Below are 25,197 nucleotides of genomic sequence, written 5' to 3'. Positions count from 1 at the left end.
TTTATGTGTCAGAATATATAGTTCGCACAGTCAAAGATTGTGGCCACTGGCCAGTATTGTGCCAAAGTCCATGGCTAGTGCCTGTTCAGTGTATATAATATACAGTGGACACTAGTGAAAGCTGCATCCACTGGTAAAGGCCCAAATCTATGTTTGGTGGCTTGTTAAGTGTTTTAAAATATTCAGTGCACATGGGTGAAGGTTGTGACCACTGTCCATAGCTGAAGGCCATGATAAGTACCCACTCATGTGTTAAAATATATTTAGCCATGCACTCTGACCATGGCTGAAGCCCATGCTTAATGGCAGTTACTGTTGTAATCTAATTAGTGATGCCACCAGTGATGTGATTTGTGATGTCATCATTGTGGTCATAGTCTGCGGAATAAGGGGCACAAAGTTAAAGTGGCTTTAGCTGAATTTCTAGGGTTTTATTGCATTAAGTTCTCACCTTAACGTCTCTGCAACTAAAGATATTTCCTTGAATTTCAAGGGTTTTGTTCTTCCATACACAATTAACATTAATAATACAGACAATTCAGCTAATCAAAACACTGTATTATGTCTAGAAAGTAAAACAAAAAGCAATTGGACAACCACATCCCCCCCCAAATAAACCTGTTATATAGTTTGCATATGTACTTAACTTTTTAAAGTTTTTACATGTATATGTATTGTTCATGAATGGTTATTTAAGTGTTACAGTAACTGTCAATATATTTTAAAATAAATGTTTGCAATACTACTGCCCTTATATATGCAAATATATATATGTACATATTTTTTTTAAAAAAAGGTTTTATAGCCGCATCCACCAAGGATACATCCGCGGCTATATACAGCAACAACTGGGGGAGGGGGTAACCAGCACATGCAAAATAAGCCAATAGAACGTAAACATCCTTCAATGCGTCTAATACATCAGCCAATGGTATCACGCGCTGCGTTTCCCGCCTACATGTGACTTTTATACACGTCAACAAACGATCCAATCACACATAGCAAAGTATTGACGCGAGTACGCCCATGTCATTTGATGCAATCCGCGCGTATGAAATAAGCCAATGGGACATCTAACTCCTGTAACATGGCTACGCCTCTTCGCGCATAATGCTTCATCAATCATTACACGCGCTGCGGCTCTGTGCTTACACGTGACTTTTATACACCTCCACGAACTATCCAACCACACGTTGCGCTGTATCAACACAGCTACATCCTTGCCATTTAACATATGCGCATACAAGACTGTCCAATCAGATGGCGCGGCAGTCTGTATGATATGATGATATGATATGGCATTTGTAACGCGCCTATACACAAGTGTTTCAAGGCGCGACGAGGCGGGGGGGGAACAAGGGGAGATAGACCACGATCTTACTAGGCCAGGTGTCATTCAGATCGCGCAAGTGCAAGGGTAGAGGGGAAGGGAAAAGTGCATGGGGGAAAGTGCAGTACAGGGTTATAAGCATACAGCATACAGGATAAATAACAAGGGCCAGCTGGTGGCAAGTGCGAGGTAAGTGCAAACAAGTGCTGGGAAGGGGGGCTGTATGGATACAGACACAGTCCCGTAGTGCAGGGGTTGCCGTGGAGGCAGTGCAGGGGAGAGTGGCTGGGCCGAGAACGGTGAATGGCCCAGTTGCAGATTCAGTGCAGTTTCAGTAGTATTAGCAGGGGAGAGGGGGAGAGAAAGCGGAGGCAAAGAGGAAGGTTTTGAGGTGCTTCCGGAACCGGAGGTGGTTCTCCTCAAGTTTCAGGGAGGTAGGAAGGCTGTTCCAGAGGGAGGCCCCTGCAGCGGAGAGAGATCTGCCCCCAACTCGTTGTTTGGAGAAGCGGCTGACCCTGAGGGAGTTGGAGGCGGATGAGCGAAGAGCTCGAGAAGGAAGATATTTAGGAAGAGAGAGTTGAAGGTATTTTGGCCCAAGGCCCCAGACGGCCTTGTGGACAATGCAGAGGGTTTTGAACTTGATCCTCGCAGTCACTGGGAGCCAGTGTAGTGATTTCAGTCCACAGTTCTCCAGTGTAGAGATACAGTCCCTGGGCTTGAGGCCAAGGAAAAGTCTTGCAGTCCTGTTCTGGATGAGTTGCAAAGGGCGGAGAGTAGAGGCGGGCAGATTAAGATAGAGGCTGTTACAGTAGTCCAGCTTAGAGAGAACCAGGGCTCTAGAGACAGTGAGCTTCTGGGGGAAGGAGAGGAAAGGAAGGATACCTCTGAGGAGGTGTAGCTGGTAGTGTGACTTCTTAGATACGTCGGATATGTGAGGAGAGAAGGAGAGTGTGGAGTCGAAGATGACCCCAAGGTTTTTTGCCTTGCAGGTAGGAGTAGGAAGAGGGCCCAGAGAGGCCGGCCAGAGAGCAGCAGGGAAGGAGGGAGTGGGAGTGCCGATGAGTAGAATCTCAGTCTTACTGGCATTAAGGCAGAGGTCGTTGGCGGCACACCATTCCTGGATAGCAGAAAGACAGTCAGAGATGAGGGAAGGAGAAGAGGAGGCCGAGGGTAGCCTGAAAATGAGTTGGGTATCATCCGCATAGCACTGAAAGTAGGGGCAGAGAGCGGCGATGTGGTGGGCGAGAAGTGCCAGATACTGGTTGAACTGCCAGGGAGAGAGCTTAGATCCCTGGGGGACACCACAGGTAGAGAAGAAGATGTCAGAGAGGAAAGACCCCAGTTGGACCTGGGAGGGTCGATTTGAGAGGAAAGAGGTCAGCCACGCCAGAGCCTGACCAGTGATACCGAGGTTATCACGGAGACGGTTGAGCAGGATGGTATGGTTGACAGTATCAAAGGCAGAAGAGAGATCAAGCAAAATGAGAACACATGGAATGTTAGAGTCAAGGTTCGAGAGCAGGTCCTCACGGATGTTCAGGAGAGCAGTTTCCGTGCTTCTGGCAGCTCTGAAGCCAGACTGATGGTCATGAAGACTACCAACACATTCAGCATGGAGATTAAGCTGGGAGATGGCCAGTTTCTCCAGGAGCTTGCCCAGGAAGGGAGTGATAGAGATTGGGCGATAATTAGCTGGGCAGGAAGGGTCGGAGGAGGGTTTCTTAAGAATGGGGTGCACAAGGGAGTGCTTGAGAGGGGTTGGGAAGACTCCAGAGGCGAAGGAGTGATTGCAGAAGTCAGCAAGGGCAGGAGCCAAGGAGTCAATGTGGTCCTTGATAGTTTTGGAGGAACAGGGGTGGACCTGTTTTGATGAGACTTTCATAGATTGGACTTGTCTTGAAACCTCGTCAGCAGAAAAAAGGGGAAAGGAAGAGAAGGAGAGAGGAGGGGTGGCTGCAGAAGAGCCAGAGGAAGGGCAGGGAATAGAGGGGGGGAGGTTATAGGAGGAGAGTGAGGACAGGATGTCCTGAGTTTTTGAAATGAAGTGAGAGGCCAGTGCCGTGCAGAGGGCCTGGGAGGGGACAGGAGAGGTAGAGACTGCAGCAGGGTTGGCCAGCTCCTTGCAGATTTTAAAGAGTTCGGCCGAATTGTTAGATGCCGCAGAGATGCGGGCTTGGATAAGGGCTCTCTTCTTGGTGAGAACGGAGAGCCGGTATTGCCTTTGGAGCAGGCGACAGGCCAGTTTGTCAGAGGATGAACATGAAGCACGAATAATCACCAAACCCACAAAATATAACTTTATATTAATCACTGCTTTCTGGACTTTCTAGTGAAAGGTTTTCTGAGTAACTGCAAGCACTTTTGGGCTTCTACAGACATAAGCCCGATATGTGGATGGTTGTGCCACCACTGATCCTGCAAAGGGACCAGTCTGACATACCGAGTTTAAACTGGACTACATCTACTATGGCTGACACTAACCCATCCCCTGCTGCCTTCCTGAGAGCACTCTAATTGGGTGGGATGTTTTTTTCTTTTCTATCCCTTCTCTTCAGTTGCACTGACCCCTGCCCTACTTAACGCAGTGCCCTTTAGACCTTGAAGACTTGCAATGTGTGGTAGAGTTCAATATTTTTTTTGTTTGAATTAATTTTATTAAAAAATAGGGAAACATACTCATATAACAACAATATTGACTAACGGTCGCATATGAAAAAGATAAAGCATAGGAACCTATTAACAGAGCACTATTAGCAGAAACACTGCATATGTGTGTACTATAATACACATATCAACTTTTAAATAGGGGACAAGACATAAAAGAACAAAACAAAAACAGACGTAAACAAAAGAGGGGAAGAGAGAGAAACAGGATAATATGATAGAGACAGTAGTATTTAAGAAAGGGACATCAGTAGAAAGGAAGTCTAGAAACACTTTCCACTTCAATACATGTGTGTGTTGTAGACATAGGGAACAGGCAATACATCATTCTAATCACTGAATATTACATATAGGGTTCCACCAAATTTTATGATTTATATGATCAAGATCTTTCCAGTTTACAGTAATTGTTTGGATGGCCACTAAGATACAAAGATCAAACAAATGACAAGTATTAATCTGTAACATGTGCCGCAGGAGTTTCCCAAATATTTGACAAAAACCCTTTAACAAACGTACACTCATAAACATATGTTGGAATTAATCTTCAACATCCGTACAGCTCCAGCATTTGTCATTTTGAGAAGTCTTACATTTTTAGAGAATGGTGCGAGTAATGAAAACTCTATGATGGAAGAAATATAGTATTTGAGTCAAACTGGCAGATGAGATAATCGAAGAGAATGTCTTCCAAACCAGAGGCCAGCAATGTATTGAATCGGTTAAGGATCAATCCTGTTGCCAAGCTGACTCTGACCCCCACTGAGGATCAAAGGCATGTCCAGCAGAAAGAATTTGTAGGCAGTAAAATGAAGATTATGCATATGTTGTAGTTGTTCATGACTTCAGGAAGATGTGTTCGCCAGTAAGGTATCAAGATTATCACATTAATCAAAATAGAATAATGGTGCCAAATGGATACTGGAATACAGTTCTTAAAGCACAGCCTGACTTTCCATCAATAAATGGGTCAATGATTTCATTACAATCTCTGCATATGATTAGATTATGAAAACTGGAGTGGAATACACCTTTCAGATGGAACCAGAAGGCAGTGACAGGTGAGGGAGGGCCATATACATTCAGAATTGTATATTAAACTGAATCAACGAGAATCTTGAGAAAGAGCCTTCTGCCATAATCATCTGAGTCAGATTTGATTAGTTTGCAATTAAAACCATTGTTCATTAGGGTAATAACACCATTACTCTTCTCATGTGCAGCACTAGTAAATACTTAGCCTACCCACAATCTCTTATGTTTAGCTACTTCTGCATCCGACAGGTGAGTTTCCTGAATACAAGCAATGGATGGTTTCGATCTATTCAAATGGAGTACTTTTTCGCTCTTTATAGGATTATGTAAACCTTAAACATTCCAGGAAATTATATTTAGCAGCATAGGAGTAAAACACAGTAAAGTTGGACAACATAATGAGTAGTAATTAAAGTAAAGGGAAGCATCAGAGGAGTAACATTAAAACCTGTCATCGAGTAGCAGTAAGGACTCCATTTATGATGCACTGTTAGCTTATCCTGAAAGGAAAACATGTAACAAGAGAGGAAACCTAAGGGATAAGGGGAGGCAAACAAAGCCAACACAAAATTAAGCCATGGTAAATAGCAACTTTCAAGTAAGAATACCAACGTGGCTCACTGGGATCAGACACACTAATACATGTTGACTAGTAGAACTGCCGGGAGAGAGGAGACCATCCCCTGCTCAGTTTCAAGAAGCCTTAAATCAAAGAAACAATGGACGCATGCTGAGCGAGTGCTGATCACTAGAGTCATTTTTTAGCCAGCGGGCATGGGAAGAAGGCATGGTTGGAGTAGCCAGAGAGGGAGGGAAGGTAGGTATGGAGAAGTGTCCCACTATATTGTTTCATGATGGGGTGCTCTTCCTTTTCCTATACACCCAATTCCCTGCAAGCAAGTTGTTCTGGGTCTGATGTTATAAATCAAAGGGCACTTGTTACAACAATGGGGATTGGACCTCTTTCGGCAGGCCTGCTTTGGACCAATCCCCTGTGGCAATTTCCCTTTAAAATCAGAGGGACAGTCCCTCATTCTTTGATTCACATTTGGACCATGAAGAAGAGGATACACTTTTGGACCTCTGTTGGGAGTGAAGTCCATTCCAAAGTCCTCTGCCATAGAGGTGAAGACAGAATGCCTCCAATGCAGAGGCAAGCTCTGTCCCTATTCAAACAGTGGAGGAGGGGCGGGGTGTGGGGATGGCTGCTGCTGGACCAAGGCCTCACTGCTCGATGGACATGAACTAGGTCCCTGTTCACTGGAGGTAAAGGATCCCCTGGAGGTTCCAGCCAAGCTCACAAGACTGACAGTGCTTGTCCTGAATCCCCAGGAATGGTCTTCCTGCAACTGCAAAACCTAGGAAATGTCCTTTGACTCTCCCTGCAGCTGCAAACCGCATCAATGCCAGTTCGAGCATCTTCAGCGCCATCCAAGCGGCTGCATGGGACTCGCCTGAGCCCTCTCAGACCTCAACACCAAACCACCTCCACACAGCGGTGTGTCGCTCGATGCGAATGCCAAAGCTGTCATCTCTGCATCTCGAGACCCTCTGACACCAAACTTGACACCACCATCTAGTCACTATCTTCTTCAAGTGGAGACCATTGCAGTACCTGATGCTGTGTTGAGCCAGCCAGGTCCACTTGCCGTTGGAGGCCAGTCTCCTCTTCTCAGCACCTAAGGCCACCAAGTCTTCCAGAGCCACCGAACCGGCATAGTTTGCCATCCCCAGCTTCCTCGTGCTGCAAGCCGTCGCAGCTGCAGAGCAACACTGCATTGTTGGAACTGGCTCAGCCATTCCTCTGCCCGGCATCGAAAGTGCCCAGACTCCTGGTTCGATGCCTAAAAGCCTGTTCAGACGCAAACACAAGAAATAAGATACTGTGCAGAGACACAGGCCTCTATGCCCACCTTTGGAACCACAGTGACCTTTTAGCCATGCATCTGTTCCTTTCTTCTAAGATGTTCTTGGACATTGACATTGTGTCCATTAAGTTCATGCTCACCCCAGTTCCTCTACCCATGTCTCTGTAACCAGCAACAATTGTATGTAACAGTGCCACGATGCCTCCGGGCTGATGCACTCGTTATGAATGTTAATTACTTTATAAATAAATAAATTCTACAACAGTCTGCATTTTCTGGGTTTTCTTTACAAGCGTGGTTTTAAGCTACTGTTTTTAGTTGATTGTGTTTCATTGTCTGCATTTTCTGGGTTTTCTTTACAGGCGTGGTTTTAAGCTACTGTTTTTAGTTGGTTGATTGCGTTTCATTGTTTGATTAAAAGTCAACATTGTTATGAAAGCTTGGTTGATCATTCTTTTATTTTGGAACCTTTGTACTTAAGTTGTTTGGATTGCAACTCTTATCGGCGCAGATCTCCCCCTCTCCATGAAGATATAGCCTACCATACCACATACGATGTAGTAGGTATAGCGGTTGGGCCGTGCTTGTTTCACCTTTTATTATTGGGATCGCTGCAGGTTTAGGAGTAGTGTGGGGGCTGTGTAGGTGGTTTAGCCACTTCTCATCCGTGTGCTCCTGCAGAGTAATCTCTTCAAAGTAATGCATGGCACCTACGTGCTGTGAAGTACCCTACATGCTGTGGGCTCCTTCCCTCCCTTGTCTGCATGTTCCCCTGTGTCCCCTTCCTCCTACTTAGACTGATCTGAATGTATCTGGACGTTTGAATAGTCAGGTTCATGTACCCCTCCTTCCATCCTTTCTCTTCCCCCATCCCTGCCCCCATAGAGTGCCACAAATCAATGTGTATTGTGGTTGGTGCCCCACAAATCGACAATAAATAAGGACATACAATTCTGCACTAGTCAATGGGTACATTCTGTGTTTTTCCATGAATCTGCTCCTAGAAAGCATGGGCCTGATTCATGGAAGTATTTTATAATGGCGCAATCCCATAGGAAAACGTTCCATGAATTCGGCCCCATGAGTAATGAATACATTGTCATAGAGCACAATATGCAGCATTTTACAGTGAAATCAGAATTTTATACAAGCAAAAACGAAGTCAAGTACTGGCCTTAGAAAGCAAAACAAGTGACCAGTTCAATTCCTTCTTGAACCGAGAATAGCAGAATTGGGTCTGAAAGGCACATGGCACAAAATGAAGAGTGCGCGTTAAGAGAAGGGCAGAGCATGTTTGCTGTCCCAGGTAGAGATGGGAAACTTTTCCATGACAGAAGTAGAAGATGCAAATGTTGCGTCCTTCACTGTTGCCTGCCTCCCTGCAGAAAGCTTGCTCTTCTGCGGGCAGAATTCTCCCTGGCGGAAGACTGGTTATACCACACCCATCTCAGCGGGTGCAGCCAATTTCCACATTTCAGGAAGCTACAACACCCCGCATACCCCCATTGGATGGATTTCAGCCAATAGGAGTTCCAAGAAGATCCCAACCTCTTGAATGACTAGCATTTCTACAGCACCAGGATGTATGTTCCCACGCTGCCTGTTCTTCCGCCACACTGAACTCTGCAGAAGTGAATGGTCCATAATGGGAGAGCTAATCTAGTATAATATATTTGGTGATTGAGTTTTTCCAAGCCCAAGCGCTGACTAACGCTGAACACATGCGGAGGGCCCCCATTAGGGAAATGCATATCCATCACTTCACTAGACATTCTGACCCCCACCTGGGACATCACGCCCACTCCTGTTCAGATATTTCAACCTTTAATGTCATGGTGTGTGGTTATATGATGAATGGCTTCCTTTATGTTGAACACGTGTTCTTACGCTCTGAAGATTAGCGATGAGAGAGTGTGTGAATGGTCAGAATCACAGATCAGGTTTTTCACCAACTGGTGAATTCATGCATGAAAATAATTTTTATTTTTCAGAAATCATGAATATCATCTTGATTAAATGATATATATGAAAAGATAATGTGCAACACTACATTTGTCACTCTGGGTATGACTGATTATTATTGAGATTATTAATATTCAGACCTGCCGTTAAGTATACATTTTTGATTAAACTCTATCAGAATAAGCAGCGAACAACCGCCTCGGTTTGTCTCTATACAGATATAATTTTTTTGGGTGGTCCATAATTCCACCTTTTGCTTTGCAATGGGTGGCATTTTCACCCATCAATAGGTTTAGTAAATGGGACATTTTGCGGAAACCTCCCGCCTAAACCTAAAAGGTGAAGAGTGCAAAATGGCAAAACCTGCTTCTTTTATGGACGACCTGCCTCCCACCAGCCCACACTGGTAGAGCTCCGGAAAATCCCAAATGTTGCTGTGCCATCCAATCATCCCTGAGCAGGCCACGCCTGTCTACCATCTCCAGATACGTTTCCGTGAGGTAATTCCATACTTCCTGAAATGTTTCCACCCCATAATATTGAATGCCACCCAACTTTAGTTCAAATGCTTCCATAATCCATCTTATGTCATACGTCTTTCAGCTGTGACATATGTAGGGTTCTCAGAGCACCCTCCTTTGCAGGGGCATTGTACCCAGGCCAGGATAGCCAGGCCTTTAGTCTGCATAAGAAATAGAATTGGGAGAAAGTAAGAGGATGGGTATGCAGGGGAAATGCAACAGGCGTTGGGGATGGGGTGATGTAAAAGGGGAAAAGGAGTGCTCTGAGATAGCTTGGGTGGGTTTGAAACCATTAAGGTGGACAATAGGTCGGCATTGCAAAAAGGAAGTTATGTTCGAAAGGTGTTGCCCATCAAATTGAGTATCTATATGAAGTAGTGCACAGGAGGAAATGCTAGCTAATCACCGTTCCCAGTGAAAAGATATTTTTATAAAGATCTTTTCACTAAAAGGTTGATTTAGAAAGACCGGTCCGTGACCACACAGGGTGGTCTTTCTAAAGCGAACTGTCATGCCCCTGCCGCATGCGAGTGCGCGCTGGGGCTGACGTGCTCTGCGGGACCACAAAGCGGAGGGTGAGGAGAATGGGTAAGTGTGTGTGTGTTGGTGTGCCTGTTGTATGTATGTATTTTGGTTTAAGGGGTGGGGAGTCGGGCGTGCTGGGACTGAAACCCCACGGGAGAGGGTGTGGGTGGGGGGAGGGGGCTGTGGGTAAGATCCCGTGGGAGAAGATGAGGGTGGGTGGCGGGAAGAACAATGGGCTGCTTGGAGGGTGAAACCCCCCAAATATTTATTTTTAAAAAAGGGAAATCGCATTTTAAAGGTCTCAAGAGAAACAGACCTTTACAATGACGGTTTTCTGATCAAAAGAAAATCAGTCAAAGTAAATCAGTCTTTTTCTCTTGAGACCTTTAAAAAAAGGTAATTTCACATAGAACCGTAATAACACATAGTAGCAAATAGGGTTTGGCTGTGTGATGGGCTCGAGATGTGCTCCAGCAGCCTAATCAATCTTAGTGGCTTTTTAACCAAGGATTACCTTTTAATTGTTTCTACAGGGCAAACTTCTAAATAGCAATTAAGGACTACCAAGACAGAGGGCCAAGTCTGCCTTTACATAAGGGAAACCCTTTTGTTGGGTATAATAGGCAAGAACAATTATTTTTTACAAAAACATACCCAACAGTCTTTTTTAAAATTAATTTCCATATTTATTGGTACATAATCTTGTTTTAATTTTTTTCTTTTTTTCTACTCTCAATCTTCATTTGCCCGAGACATGGTTTTAGGCGTAGATAAACATCCAGCACAAGGGTGTTTGGCAAAGAATTCAAATACCTGACCAAGGAGGCAATACAACATATACCCAAAAGCCAAATAAGGAGATGTCAAGTGAGATGCAAGGGTCAGGTGTCAATAATATGTGGTCCTGAAGAAGGTGGTTAACTTGCTACTCTGCCAAAACGTCAGGCTGGCACAGGGGGGGTCTCTAGGACAGACACCCTGGCAAGCCTAACTCTATCATTGGAGAAATTGAACTTCTATTTCCTGAGATGAAGAGCCCGTTTTAAGAAAGCTTATATAATGTAATTTCTGTATAGAAGCAGTTGGGTGGTTAGAAGATACACAAACACTTGGGGACAGATGAGAAATTGATTATCTGTATTATTTAGATAAATGTGTTTTAGGATAATTTGTCTTGTTTTCAAAAAATGTATTGTGATGCTGTATAATTCTTTAAATAATTGAACTATCAGCCAAGATGTGTGCAAGAGAAATAAATAGCTAGGATCACGGGACATGAGTCAAATGATTGAGAGAGGAAAAAATAAAATAATAAATAAGCTCATGTACCAATATATATTGAAATTGGTTTTGATCACCGAGTTCCTCGAACTCTGTTTTTCATTAGTTGAAACTAGCCAAAAAATGAGAAATCGAATAAAAGACTGTTGGGGATAATTGTATAAAAATAAAAGGCCAAATATGGTCTAGAATAGACTGTGTGAAATGTTATTGTAGTTGGAGAAGAAAAATGTAGGACGTGCTGCTGTAGATCTATGGACACATTCCATGGTATGTTGCAAACCAGGCACTTGGAAAGAGGGTGAAATAATGACATAGGTTAATATTCGAATGTATTGTCTCGGAGTGCCGTCACTGCTCGGTTTAGGTTTCCTGTGCAGGGGGCTGCGTGGCGTGTGTTATATGACTTGTTCTGTAAGGCTATGGCATGTGTGTTGCTTGTTTAGCACTTAATGACACATTAAGGCCACCGTACAGCACAGAGCAGGGGTGGGGGGGGTGGCATTCAGCTTGCAAACCACCAACATAAGCACCAGTGTGCCCAAAGATAAGCACTGAATCGCGGGTCCCGCGCCCCTAGATGGCCAGCTTTAGAGTAGGGATAATTGGACGACCGTGAAGACTCTTCAGTGTTAGGGTGCCATGCAGCAAGCAGGTTCCCTGCTGAGAATACATCCCCAAGGCTGCTGCTGGAGCGGAGATTGGGCCCTGCTAGCAAGCCTTTCTGAGCTGCTGTTGCCTGCTATGGTGGAAGCAGGCGGTACCCAGATAGCTTTGGGAAAACGGCTTAGTTTACTGGACAGTCTGGCTTTTCACAGCACTGAGCAGTCTTCGGGCCTACGTGAAGAAATTGGGATCGAAGCATAACTGAACCTGCGCTACAGCAGCGTCACTGCTGTAGACATGGTAATCTGAGCATCTTGTACGCGTAGGAACCCTTATAATAACGGTCTGGATTACTTGTACGCCATTTCTGCAAGATCCTGTTGCTACTTTATGAAATATTGTTAGAACGTTTTTATACTGTGCCAAATCACCACTGTAGTAGTGTCTGAGCGCGTAGGCATGTCCAAAAAGAAGAAAAGGGGGAGGGAGTGGAGGGAGAGAAAAAGGGGTGGGGGTGATGAAATAGAGGACGAACAGGAAAAGACACAAAGTATTTAGTAAAATAAAGAGGGTTAATGTTTGTGAATGCTTGGGGCATGGTGCATCAATAAGACTGGCATGTGAAACAATTGTGCGTAAAGTTAAGTGTTAAAAGGTGCCTGTAGATAAGGGAAAATGTACTTGATGGCAGGTTTAATATAGGATATTTCAAATTTTAATGTATAGTGGCGTGTTGGATTTGAGATGTGCATGTTGTTTTTCATTGTCAGGTGATATGTTTAATTTCTCCCACAAAACAAACTGGTGATTAGCAGTTCTGGGATGGCCAAGCCTATTGGCTAAGAATAGCCAAGTCAAGAATAGATTCTGCAAAAGGCAAATGTGGATGGCTACATACATGGTAGGCATGGAGAGACAGGCAAGGTATCTGTCTTTCTGTATGCAATGGCAGTTTGATGCCCTTTGGTGTGAAATGTCAGGACACACGTGCATCTTTGGCTCAGTGGTGGTCAGGCTTTTAAGACTTCCACAGTTGTGTGCCACCGGGAGCCTGTGGGTGTTGAAACCATGCACAAGGGGACAGGCGAGCAATACCCTTCTACTTACTTCCCTAGGCCAGAAATGTCCTGGTTCTATAGGTACTTTTAAGTGAGGGTGGGATTTGAACTAAGGCTTTTCTGGGAGTTAATTCCTGGACTGGCTTCCCATAAATTCTTGAGGCCTGCTTGTAACTTTATGGGATGCTTATAGTAGGGTAGGAGTCGGGACTACACTTGTGCCGAGGCTGGGCGTTTCTGGGAGTTAATCTGCATAATCCGATCCAGCCTTTTCTACCCTTCTTGTTCTGGGCTGCAATTACCTTGCCCTATTAAGAGAGCAACATTGGGATCTTGGGTGCAGGTATGGAGTCTGCTGACAAGCTTAATTTGCGGGTCTATTTTGAGCATTATGGCCCTTTTGTGAACTGAGTACCGCTCCCCTCACATCTGATTTGCGTGCTTTGTGGAGTGCTACCTGTCACTTTTTGACATTCATGTGAAACTGCATCAAACAACTTGACACCTTATACAGGATATAACCAGCTAGTATAGCAAAGAACATTCCCCAAAAAACTAAGTGAAGAGGGGTAGCTAAATAAACAAAAAAGTGCAAAACCCACTTAAAATCATAAACTGACATTCGGTTACAAGCTCACAAATGGAAAGGGTGAACTAAAAAAAGCAAAAAACACAAGTGTAGAGCAGAGTTAGGTTTAGATGCAGTAAAAGAGGAAGTGAAAGAACTAATAGGGATGTGGCTGAGAAGGGGCTAAAAGCAAAAGGAAGGCGTACATCATAACACAATGTCAAGTTAGCTCAACTAGCAAGCATGCTTTTGGGAACAAAACATGTACTGCCTGATTCATACTTCAAACAGGGATTTTCGGGCAGAAAGGCGCGCAAATCTGCGTTTTCAGCGCAAATAATTTCATGAATCAGGCAGATAGTATTATTAGGCTATTTATTGATCGTGGGCCTAGCTTTGAGAAACAACAGAGCACTTTACAAATCATAGGGGGAAGGACACAGTAAGGGAAGCACAGATGCAAGGGAGCGGGGAGCTAACAGGGCGGGGAAGGGTGTGCAATTTGTCAGCAAGGAAAAAGCAAGCAAGCAAGGGAGGAAACAATCAGGATTAGATCACCCAGTTTCAGGTTAGGTGGAGAGTGACGGGTGTGTCGATCTAGGTGTTCGGAAGAAGCGATTTCTTGATGAGGACAATCTTTCGCTCCTTCCCCAAATCTAGAGGTGAGGGGGTGAGTCTGGTGGTGATGGGGAGGAGGTTCCAGAGTCTTGGGCTGTAGACGGAAAAGGCCTGTCTTCTGGTTCTTTCCTTTCTACACTGTCAAAGATCAATTCTGCGCATGTCCTATGTGCTGCCTTTATGGAGGAGAAGTGAGAAAGGAGTACATTCAGGAATGGTATTGACTGTAACACCCGCCTGCAGGATTGGTTTCTTTGCACCATATTGTTGCTCTATATATGCAATGTCTGGCTTGCCTGGTAATGGGTTATGACCCAAAAGATTTTCATGAGGCAAAGTCTAAAATAGTGGTGAAATGTAATGCCAACTTGGTTCAGTCTGCCAACAGTGTCCCTATCCCTGTTCTTTGCCTACTGGATCAGGCCTGTGCTTCAAAGTACCTGATGCCAACATCTGTCACCACTCACTTTCAATGTGAGCATTCCAATGTCTGTCCAGTACGCTCTTTTGTTTTGATTGAGTAGACTTAAGTTTGCAGTCCAATATCTTCCAGGCCGTATTACTGCTCTGAGGTGCCATGATTTTCAGAGATCTTTGAATATGACTTTTTTTTAAAGGATTGCGCGGGATTCAGCTGTATGAAGATTTCTTGAATCACTTTCTGTACGCTTGCTATTAGTGCAATTTGCAATAATGTATTTAATCAGATATCTCCATTAACATTATTTTAAATAAATAATTACGATCAGATTATACCATAAATCCCAAAAATGAACACGGGACGGGCCCTCAGTAAGAGGGAAGCCTTAACGCATTCAAACACACGCTACATAAAAATCTGGTCGTAACAGTTCATTATATAAAACCTGGCCTCCGCCCAGTCCTGATATAGCAAAAAATAGTCTTGACCAGAACTTACGCTTGTCAGAGAAAAGACAACATCTTAATAGAAAATGTGCTAAGTCTTCAGCAGCCCCATATTGCAAGAGCACGACATAGTTCCCCCACCCCCCGCTGCCCACCTGCAAGGTTTGCCCTGGATCCGGTTGTTTGAAAATCCCGGAAATCAGCTTCTGCCCACTTGCTAGTAGTTCAGAATTGGAGTGTGGCGTGCGGATCCTTAGAACAATGGAATTATAATTATAATTGGTTATTTATAACGCGCTTAATGCCAAAGTGGTTTCTAAGCGCAGAGCGCGTTGCCACTGAGCTACACTACCCGTGTACTACTCATGTTCGAAGGAAAGGTCTCTTATATGCTAGTTATGCGTATGTTGTGTACGCACCCAAACAACACATTTCTAAACATGAAAATGGAGCTTTTCTAAAGGACTTTTATCAGGGTTTAACCAAGGGCCTCTTAGAAACCCGTCAAACTTTTCTTTGTTGTGGACTTTTTTTAAAAGTTAAATAAAATGCACGGTGACCTGTCGTAAGCACTTTAATGATTCCCAGGAATGTATCGAATCATTCTTGTTGAATGACAATATTGCATCGCTGCTTCACCCGCTCTTTCTGCCGCTTCCTGTGTGCAGATGCCCAGGTGGGACTTGTCCTTGCATGTGGTGCTTGCATGAATCATGCCAAATACATTCAACATATTGCGCTGAACCCTACCTGGAGGCCATTTTGAAGTGTTGCAGGAGAAGAAGGGAAGCAGGGTGAGAAAATCTGCTTACTGTAACAAAAATGGAAACTCCCGGCCAATCCAAATCTGCGGTGCAGGCAGATCCCGCATTACAACCTGGGGATCTAGCAGTTATTTATACGTGCTTCCCGAATACCGTCTGCATTAGCATACTTGCTAACCCTATTGATTTAGGCAGTAGGCTACTGCTTTTTAAGCAGTCCTACCGCCTACAGATTTGGGCGACAGATCCTACTGCTTTTTACAGTGGCAGGTCATTTATGTGACTCTAAGGCGGGCTGCAGGACAACACATCCAACACATTAGTCTGTCTGTGCAGTGGGCTGGTAGGTGATTACTTTGATTGAGCTTAGACCAATCCAGTGACCTGACAGCTTACGTGACTCTCTCCTGCACTCTTGCAGACAACCCTTAGGTGAACTACCAGTGAAGGCAAGTGGCAGAGCGTAACACCATCACACAGCATCTGCCTATTAGACTGAGAGGTTATCAGTCTCCATGTCATTCAGTGTTCAACTTGCACTGCGTGAATACTTACCTCTCAACTCAAACGCTTTTGGCGGGTGTAAACTGCTCAGAAAGCATCTCTCTCACCCGCCAAGCTCCCTACCCTTCCATTTAAATGAATGGGCTTTCACCCACCAAAAGCAAAATCGTGTGTTTTCACCCACCATCGGCTGACAAAACATTGAGAGCTATGCAAATACATATGCATTGCCCATGCTGCTGCTACAGAGCAGTGGCAAATGTTGCCTACCAGCTCTGTGTGATTACCTTCTGTGAAGTTAGGTAATTGAATGTGTTGTTAACTCACCATTCACAATTATACATTTTAAACATTTGATCATCTTTCCAGGGTGTGTGGTTTGATGGGTTGTGTATTTTAGAGTGCTTGAATGGTGCCAACAATCCATGTTTTGTATTTTCCTGTGATGTCATTGTTATACGAATTATTATTTTAGAAATTTGAAAAACCCTACATCTTTTTGCTCACAGAATGTTGGCAAGTATGCATTAGGCGGAGATGCTTCAAATAGCTGTTGATGTTCCACACCGGCAATGCACGCCATCTATTCTACAGTAAAATAAATGCCCCTCCTGTGTCAACACTGATTTCTGAACGTGCTGTTTACAATTTCTCATTGGTTGAATGCTTGCTGGCCTCAGATACCTTTTACAAGGGTTACATTGAGAGTAGAATAGGCCATTTCAGCTAAGTCACACATGCCACAGCGCCACCCGGTATCCCCCGCTGGACGGTCAGCTCCAATTCTCCATGCGCAGTGGGTATGCAAATTAGCGGGAAAGCATGCTTGTTGCTCTAGAATATTGTCTTTGACTACTGTCTGTACGTCCAGTATTACTGTGCTGCCGAGCACGTGAAACGGCCCGCTCATCCCTCACCAGCCACATTCCCGCCAAGGCCCAAGGTTAATTCAAGTTGAAATAGCGCGCATTCCTCTGTTGTCTCCGGCGCGCCGCCATCATGAATATCCGAGACGGATGGGCGCACTCTGGGGAAAGCTGAGCCAGGGCAGCTACACTTTCATCTCTATGCATATCAACCTGTCTGCGCAGATAAGCCCTGTATTTAATGGCTCCGTGAGGAAGGAAGGGAATTCAGAGGGAAGTGAGGGGGCTTTCTTTGACCACCAGGGCCCGTATCACAGAAGCGTTGCACGCGTGCAAGTGCAATTTTGAACAGTACTGGCACTACAGCAATCTATGCCCTGGTGCAAAACATGGATTGAAAGAATATGCTCTTTGCACTGGGTAAATTGCTGCCCTCTGACATGCAAAACTGCACTTGCACTGGTGCAGAACGAACACGTTCTTTGCACAGGGTAAATGTTTGCCCTCTGCCATGCAAACTGGCACTTCCTCTGGTGCAGAATGAACATGCTCTTTGCACTGGGTACATTTTTGCCCTTAGCCATGCAAAATTGCACTTGCACTGGTGCAGAAAGAATGTTATTTGCGCTGGGTTAATGTTTGCCCTCTGCCATGCAAAAAAACACTGGCACTGGTGCAGAACGAACATGTTCTTTGCGCTGGGTAAATGTTTACACTCTGCCATGCAACATTTCACTTGCACTGGTGCAGAAACAATATGCTCTTTGCACTGGGTAAATGTTTTCCCTTTGCCATGCAAAATTGCACTTGCACTGGTGCAGAAACAATATGCTCTTTGCACTGGGTAAATGTTTTCCCTTTGCCATGCAAAATTGCACTTGCACTGGTGCAGAAAGAATAAGTTCTTTGCAGTGGGTACATTTTTGCCCTCGACCATGCAAAATTGCACTTGCAATGGTGCAAAGTTCCTGTGATTCGGCTCCTACACTGCACGTGTATAGTGTTGGAAGGGTTTGTGTGCCTTGAGTTTTCAGAAGCCCCCCCTCCCTATAAAGCACTGCTCCTGGGATCCCCAGAAGCTGTGACGGTCTTGTCTTCTGCATGGACGTCATTGGACGTCATGGACTGCGACCCCTGAGCTCTCCCTTGCTACCCCTGTGGTCTCCCTTGCTACCCCTAAAAAATAATAATAATTTGTATTTCTTTTTTTAAAAAAAATTATTAATGCACGTTGCTGGACTGTGGCCAGCGCCATGTGGCTCTTTGCTTCTGGAGTGGCCGGCTTTCTTGTTCAGGCCTCTTTAAAAAAAAAAAAAAAAAAAGAAAAACATGGGACATGGGTTCCACAAGTCTAACACTTTCAACAGTAACCCTAAATAAGAAAGAATGGGAATACAAGTTAATTTGTCTTTCTAGAATTCTTTACAATAATTGCTGGACTCATTAAAGGTTTATTTCAGGCACACTTCAGGGGGTGAGCCACTGGTTTAGTCTGTTGTTAAACACCTCAATTCCGCCTTTCATTCTTCTGAGGTCGATAAATGAGTACCAACACAGGTTGGGTGATATTATATGTATAGTTCTATATAAAGCGCTTAAGCGTAAGTGGTATATAATACCACATCATTATCATTAGGCCATTGACGTCTGCTTGCATTCACAGTTCTCCAGCATGGGGGTCTGGCATGGATTCACATGCTCATGAATATTTCCCGTCGTCAGGCTGGGAATCCTCGGTAAGGAAAAAATCAGTTTCAGTTTAGTTTCTGAACTGTCTTTCTCCTCATAACCAATCACTGGTCTCTGGGTCATACTGCCCCCAGCCAATGACTGCCCTCTACCTAAGCCCCTCCTCTGGCAGCCATCTTCAGATTTTTAGCGCACGTTCAAGTATTGGGAGTCCTCGTGCTATAGCTCGCGAGCTTTTACTGCGTTTTTTCAAAGAGTTTAATCTCATTTATTCAGTCAATCGAGCCTCAAGCTCCACCGTTTCTACTTCCGATCAACGGGGACCCGTTTCGGAATTTTCTACGCCCCTCAAGGGTGAAGTTTTCGTCGAGTTTCGCTTCTTGGAGGATTCCAGGAGATCTTTGAGGCTTACCCCGCGTGGAGATGGCCCAAGACAAAGGAAACACGACGGCCGGATCCAAGCTGTTCAGGAGCTGCCCGGTATGCGGATTGCTGAATGTCTTCAAGGAGGATGAGCATTCCAGATGTGTCTACTGCCTTCACGAAGACAAAACGCATGTGGAGAAGGACTGTGCGTTTTTCAAGAACATGTCGGAACGGACCATGAGGGATCGGCATGTCCGGCTCACCAACTGTCTGGAAGGGAAGAGCCCAGCGGTAGGTGAGAAAAAGAAGAAGTCAGAGCGGTCTTCTAAGACCTTTCAGGGCGCTCCGGTGACGGAAGCCCAACATAAGGCAAAGCACCGCGAGTCTGCGGGCACCGGGAGCACCGATCGGTCGGGCTCCTCGGCTGCCAGGCAGGGCGCACTTTCACCGACGCCATCAACCACGAGACAATGCTCTGGCTCGGGGAAGAGGAAATCGGAGAACCCGGGTAAGCTTCGGGAGAAGCCCCGGTTCATCCGATGGAGACAGCCGAGGGGGAGCGAGGCAGTGACCATCCCCCCAAGGTGAAGGCCTCAGGCACGCCCAAGGTCATCAAGGCCTCTATCAAAGGAGTCGCGGTGGGCCTGGCAAAGCCTGTGGAGGCTATCCCAGTGGAGGCGACCTCAGGGCTTAGAGTTTCCCTGCCACCACAGAGGGAATCATCTTTTCAGCCCATCGATAAGACCCCCGTGAAACCCCGGGTGGAAAAAGAGGGGGGCCCGATGTCCATCACAGACACAGATACACCCTTGGAGAAGGAGCTGGCTGGAGTCGCGAAGATCCTGAACAAGAAGTTCGAGGAAGTCCGGTCCCACGGGAGGGAGCCCGACGAGGCGGACGAGGAAAGCGACGGTGGTGCCGACGAGGAGCCCGTAGAGGCGGAAGATTCCACTCCCCGGCCGTCGCTCCCGTCGCAGCCAGTACCTGGGCCACAAGACAACTCAGGAGGGATCTTGATGGTGATCCAGGCCTTGTGTACAGAGATAAGGACAAGATTGCCCTTACCACCAATGGACGATCCAGCGGAGCCTGGACCATTGGGAAGCCCTCCAAGCAAGCGGAGGAGAGTTCACCCACCCAGCCACCCTTCATGGCCTTCTCAACCTTCATCGCCCTCTCCTGATCCAAGGGATGACACTGGAACGGATACGGCCATGACGGGGAAGGATGACAACGGTGGTGACGGGATGGGCATTCCATCACCACATCCTCGGGCCTCCCTGCCCGACGAAATTGTCTCCTTCCACGCCATGATCGCCATGGCATCTCAGCTCTTCCAGCTCTGCCCCGAGGAACAGAAGAAGGAAGGTTTCCTCTATCAATGGCGTGAGGCCAAGAGGAAGACGGTCCTCTCAATTCCCTTACTCAACAACATCTGGGACAAGGGGCTGTCACTCCTGAAGAACCCGTCCACGACCCCCCCCCCCAGGAGAGACCGGTATTAAGAGGTACCGGGTCCCGGATTCTGCCCCCATGTGCCTTAGGGTGCAGCCGACCCCGGATTCGGTCATCTCCGCAGCGGCCAAGAAGAAAGCGGTGGGGGCGATGGCTTCAACTTCGACCTCCCCGCCGGACGGCGAGGGGAAGAAACTGGACGGCATGGGATGACGGGTCATCTCTTTGGCGGCAATGACGATTAAAGCGGCCAACGCCCTCGCGATTGTGGCTCGCTACGACAAGGAGCTGTGGTTTGAGATTGCTCGTGCAGACCAGGGTTCTGGACATGCCCTTCAACTGGAACAATCTGTTTGGCAAGACTGTGGACGAGTTACTGCAGGTCATCAAGGCCAACACGGAGACGCCTTGGGCCTTGAGGGTTCTCCAACAACCACGGCCACCCTTTCGGATCTCCGCAGGCAAGCAAGGTTTGCCAGGCGGCCCGCTCCTTGTCGCAGGAGGCCTACAGAGGACACGGCAAGTCAGGAGGATCTCATCGTCGTCGCCAAGGTGGCAAGGCCGCTGCCAAGTAGGCCTGAACCGGCCGTAGTGTCGGGCCCCCCACCTGAGCACCCCGGTGGGAGGCCGGCTGGCGAAGTTCGTCAGCGTGTGGGAGTCCATCTTCACCGACCGATGGGTGCTGGATACCCTGGCCCGCGGACACACTCTCGAGTTTCTAAAGAAGTGCCCCCACATTCCACCTGTGGCCAGGAAGGAAAACCACGTCCCTCAACTGCTGCTGGAAATAAGGGCGATGCTGAAGAAAGGAGCCATCGAGCTCGTCCCAAAGAGGCTCCGGGGCTCCAGAGTGTACTCACGATACTTCAACGTAAGAAAGAAGACCGGCGGCTGGCGACCCATCCTGGACCTTCGTCGTCTAAACAAGTACATCAAGTCCCAGAAGTTCTGGATGGTCACCCTCCAGCACATGCTGTGACAGCTGGAGGAAGGTGACTTCCTATCGTCGCTGGACTTGGAGGATGCCTACTTTCACATCCCCATTCTAAAAGGACATCGAAAGTTCCTGAGGTTCGTAGTCCAAGGGTGACATTATCAGTTCAAGGCCCTTCCCTTCGGGTTGAAGTCGGCGTCCAGGGTATTCACCAAGTGCCTAGCACCAGTGGCGGCGCGGCTGCGCCTGCAGGGGATCCACGTCTACCCCTACCTGGACGATTGGCTCATCCGAGCAAAGACAAGAGAACTCGCCGTCGGCACACTGCGAAGACCGTCCAACTGCTCACGGAGCTGGGATTCTCGATCAACTTCGCGAAATCCCACTTAGTGCTGTCGCAAGTCGCCCTGTTCCTGGGAGCCAGGCTCAAGACAGTGGCGCGATTGGCCTCTCCGTCGGAGGAAAGGACGAAGGCCATCCTGGGCAAGGTGCAGCGGCTGTCGACCATGGACGTGGCTAGGGTGAGGTCCACCAAGTCCCTGCTCGGCATGATGTCTTTGCGCATCTACCTCGTGCGCCTGTGCAGGTTGCGGATGCGTCCACTACAAGAGTTCCTCGACACCCGTTGGATGCAGGCGACGAGTGTCTTCGAAGACAGGATCTTGCTCAACAAGACCTTCCACCAAGCGATCCAGTGGTGGGGCACCCACGCACATCTTGCGGCGGGTATGGACTTCCAGACCCCAGCACATCAGGAGACGGTGAGGACGGATACCTCACTGGAGGGATGGGGGGCGCACAATGGAGATCTCCACGCAAGAGGCCTTTGGCTACCGGAGGAGAGGTCACTACACATCAATATCCTGGAGCTCCAAGCCCTGTTCTGGGCCCTCAGGTCGTTCCTCCCATCCTTCAAGGGCAAGGTGGTAAGGATCTTCACCGACAACACCACCACGATGTTCTACATCCGGAAGCAGGGAGGCACCAGATCCGCAGCCCTATCCAAGGAATCCCAGGATCTGTGGCACTGGGCCGTCGCCCAAGGGTTGTTTCTGGTACCCTTTCATCTTGCAGGAATAAAGAACACCATCGCCGACTCACTCAGCAGGGAGCTGCACTCGTGCCACAAGTGGGAACTGCATCAGGACCAAGTGGATATACTTTTCCAACGATGGGGCAATCCCCAGATAGACCTATTTGCGACGGCGGAAACACCAAGTGCCGGAGGTTCGCCAGCAGGTTTCCCCAGCCGGGGAGCATGGGCGATGCCTTCTCATTCCCCTGGGATGGCCTGTTCCTGTATGCGTTCCCACCGTTGCCGTTGCTGCTGCGACTCAACCAACTCAGACGGTCCCGGTGCAGGATGATCCTCGTTGCACCGGTGTGGCCGAGGCAGATCTGGTTCCCGGACCTTCTGGACATGTCGGCGTCCCCCCCCCTGTCAAACTGCCGACGGATGCGGACCTCCTCGCCAGAGAAGGAGGCGCCATCCTCCACCACGACCCGGCGGACTACAAGGAGGTGCTTGCAAAGGCCAGGGCGTCCTCAACTCTCAAGTGCTATGGACACAAATGGAAGAGGTTCTCTGTGTGGTGCCATGCACAGAAGATTAACCCTCTGTGGATTACGGCCCCACAAGTCCTGCCGTACCTAGTGTCGCTGGCCAAGGCGGGGCTAGCTCATGCCTCCATCAAGATACATCTGCGGGCGATGTCCCGCTACACCAGGACGCCGGGGCGATCATCTCTGTGGTCTCATCACATGGTGAAGGAGTTTATGAAGGAACCAAAAATTCGGGCTCCTGGTATGGAACCTATTCTACCCAGGAGGGTTAACTAGAGTACAAAGCACACAAATGAATAGGTTCAAGAACACTACGCTCATACAAAAGAACTCCCGCAGTTTTTTTTTATAAACCCTGCACTTGTTTAAAGAGGAAATTACTCTTACAAGTTATATCATAGAGAAAAAATCTCTCCGAATTTTTTTTATGGTAGAATTGTATGAGTCAAGAACATAAAAGCACAATTCAAGGAGAAATCGGACATCAAAATGGTTTGTTGGACCACAACAGAAACAAACAAAGATATGTTTTCAACACACTGTACCAAAACATGTTTGGGACAATATCAGAATAGTGTGCATGTAACAAACCCAACCTCTATGAGGGTTTGTCAAAGTTGCACAAATCAATAGTGTAAAGATTCAGAACAGGATTCTTAAAACAACATAAAACAACTGTAAGGACACAAAGACAATTTTGCATGTATGGACAGCAATGGATGTGCTGTAGTTTCAGGGAAGTAGTGCGTCTACACCAGGTGTTTCGGCCGTTTGGAGTTGGGCTAGATGAGCCTCATCTTTAACACGGCCATCATCAGGACGGGGTTCTGTGTGAAATGACGTCTGTGCTGCAGGGGAGGGAGACCACAGTCAGAGGGATGTATGAGCGAAAATATAAATCATTTAAACTGAATTAATCAGAAGGCTGTGTAGTTAGATAAATAAAAACACACAGCTTACCTATGGGATAATTTCACAGGCACTGTATTAGAGATCCGCTAGCCGCATTGGCTGGTCTCTAGGTGGTCCTGTTATACAAAACAGAAAAGGCAGGGGGGGGGTTGGGTCAAGCTAAAATCCCCTCGCTATCATGTACACAATAATTGTAAATGCACATAAGCGAAGTTTCTTACCTCTCACCGGAGGTATCTAGGTGAAGACGTCCAATGTGGTGTCAAAAAGCGATCAACCATGGGATGCACGGCTAAAAATAAATAAAAGGTCACGGTGAGCGTTCTGATGTAGCGAATACTCGTGCTAATCTCAACGGGAGACCGTGGCGGCAGAGTTACCTTAGATGGTGCACCAAAATAAGGCAGTCTGTCTGAAATACGCATTTTGATTGCACGTATGGTCTTACCCACATACAGAAGCTTGCATGGGCATTGTATTATGTATATGACACCCTTGGTGTTACAATTGGTGAAATCATTCATTGTCCATTGTACTTTATCGTGTTCAAACGATTTCTTTTGCAGGGTCAACGGGCAGGCCACACAGTGGCCGCATTTATGGTGTCCAGAAATCTACCTGTGCCTGTTGCATTCAGCGCATTGTGTTTTTACTCCGAGGTCCATGAGGCCTTTTGGTCTCCCCTCTTTTTCTTATGCACCACTGTCGCAATTAATTAATTTGCTGCTTCATTGTTCTTCACGGGTTTGACTACGCCACTCCCTTGAAACATGACCCACTTTGGTAGTCACGCGTTGCCTATGGTTACCATGGCAACCTTTTGGTCAACAATAGCTCCCAAATTGATTTTTCATAAACACTTTAACATCTAGCATCTAATTGGTCTAGCGCCGCCAAACTCCACCGGATCAAGTATAAAACACTAATCTGTTCGTCGCTTGATCCAAGCCTGATTCTAAGATGGCCGCCATATAAAACCCCCACGCAGCCCTGGCAACAGCATTACTAACGCTTGGCCGACAGCTCTCTTCAGTGACTCAGCAGCTTGAGGAGACGCTGCACGCTGCTCGCTGCAGACAGACTGCCTTATTTTGGTGCACCATCTAAGGTAACTCTGCCGCCACGGTCTCCCGTTGAGATTAGCATGAGTATTCGCTACATCAGAACGCTCACCGTGACCTTTTATTTATTTTTAGCTGTGCATCCCATGGTTGATCGCTTTTTGACACCACATTGGACCT

General features: G+C 46.8%; 1 protein-coding gene across 4 annotated transcripts in view; it reads left to right on the top strand.

Moving 5' to 3' along the window:
* The window catches only part of NOS1AP (nitric oxide synthase 1 adaptor protein), a 1,516,567-nt gene that overhangs the window by 565,762 nt on the left and 925,608 nt on the right, over positions 1 to 25,197 (top strand). The window lies entirely within an intron of this gene.

Source organism: Ambystoma mexicanum, chromosome 1q (assembly GCF_040938575.1).
Source record: "Ambystoma mexicanum isolate Mex_15411 chromosome 1q, UKY_AmexF1_1, whole genome shotgun sequence".
Classification (NCBI taxonomy): Eukaryota; Metazoa; Chordata; class Amphibia; order Caudata; family Ambystomatidae; genus Ambystoma; species Ambystoma mexicanum.
This window is presented reverse-complemented; position numbering and strand designations above follow the sequence as displayed.